The sequence below is a fragment of the Loxodonta africana genome, chromosome 11 (assembly GCF_030014295.1).
Source record: "Loxodonta africana isolate mLoxAfr1 chromosome 11, mLoxAfr1.hap2, whole genome shotgun sequence".
In the NCBI taxonomy this organism is placed as follows: domain Eukaryota; kingdom Metazoa; phylum Chordata; class Mammalia; order Proboscidea; family Elephantidae; genus Loxodonta; species Loxodonta africana.
The window spans coordinates 38,790,709-38,791,952 of NC_087352.1; the positions used below are offsets into that span (position 1 = coordinate 38,790,709).

The window sequence follows — 1,244 nt, forward strand, 5'->3', positions numbered from 1 at the left end:
TTTTTTTTTTTTTTTTACCATGAGATGCTTATTTTTCTTAAAAAATTATCTCTGTGAATTGTTCCAGCCATCAGGTAATGGTTAGTGTCCAGAACTCATTTGCATTTGCTATTATCAGACACCTGAGTCTGGAACCACTTTAAACTAAATTCATAGTTTAAGATTTTATGGATGACCCAAGGGCTGTTATGTTTTAGTTGCTTTTTTGTATGTAATTCCAACTCATAGTAACCCTGTAGGACAGAGAAGAACTGGCCCATAGAGTTTCCAAGGAGCAGCTGGTGGATTTGAACTGCTGACCTTTTGGTTAGTAGCTGAGCACTTAACCACTGTGCCATCAGGGCTTCACTGTGCCACCAGGGCTCCTGCAAAAAAAAAAAAAAAATATGGAATGCTTCGTGAGTTTGCATGTCATCCTTGTGCAGGGGCCATGCTAATCTTCCCTGTATCGTTCCAATTTTAGTGTTATACGCTGCTGAAGTGAGCACCTGTATGCTATACACCTCCTTAATACACTGATGTTATTTTTGCTCAATTAATCAACAGTCTTTAAAGTAATTGAAGAAAAAAAAAAGCCATCTTATATATATTTACCTATATATTGACCGTTTCTGTTGCTCTTCATTTGTTTCTTAGATACAAGTTTCTATCTGGCATCATTTTCTGTTTGCTTGAAGAAATTCCTTTAATATTACTTATAGTCAAGTATGCTGGAGGTAAATTCTCTCAGTTATTGTTTTTCTGAAAAAGAGTCATTATTTTACTTTAATTTTTTAAAGATATTTTCATAGATTATAGAATTCAAGGTTAATAGCTGGTATTTTCTCAAGTGCTTTAAATATATTTTTCCGTTGTCTTCTGGCTTGCACGCCTTATGAAGAGATATCTGTTGTCATTCCTTTGTTTATATCCAGGTTTCCCTTCAGCATCATTTTTATTCATTGTCTCGAAGTCTACTGGTATTGAATTCTCTCACCTTTGTATATATGAAGAGTTTTTATTTCACCCACGTTTTTGAAAGATATTTTCACTGGTTGGAAACCCTGGTGGCGTAGTGGTTAAGTGCTACAGCTGCTAACCAAAGGGTCGGCAGTTCAGATCTGCCAGGCGCTCCTTGAAACTCTATGGGGCAGTTCTACTCTGTCCTATAGGGTCGCTATGAGTCAGAATTGACTCGACAGCACTGGGTTTGGTTTTGGTTTCACCGAGTAAGAATTCTAGGTTGACAGTTTATTTCAATGCTT

The 1,244-nt window shown here is 36.7% G+C and overlaps 1 non-coding gene across 1 annotated transcript; it reads right to left on the bottom strand.

Annotated features, from left to right (window-relative positions):
- Nucleotides 1-380: 380 nt before the first annotated feature.
- On the bottom strand, nt 381-488 carry LOC111749659 (U6 spliceosomal RNA). Its single transcript, XR_002784859.2, has one exon. It is a non-coding gene; the product is annotated as a U6 spliceosomal RNA (small nuclear RNA).
- Between the last annotated feature and the right edge of the window lie 756 nt (nt 489-1,244).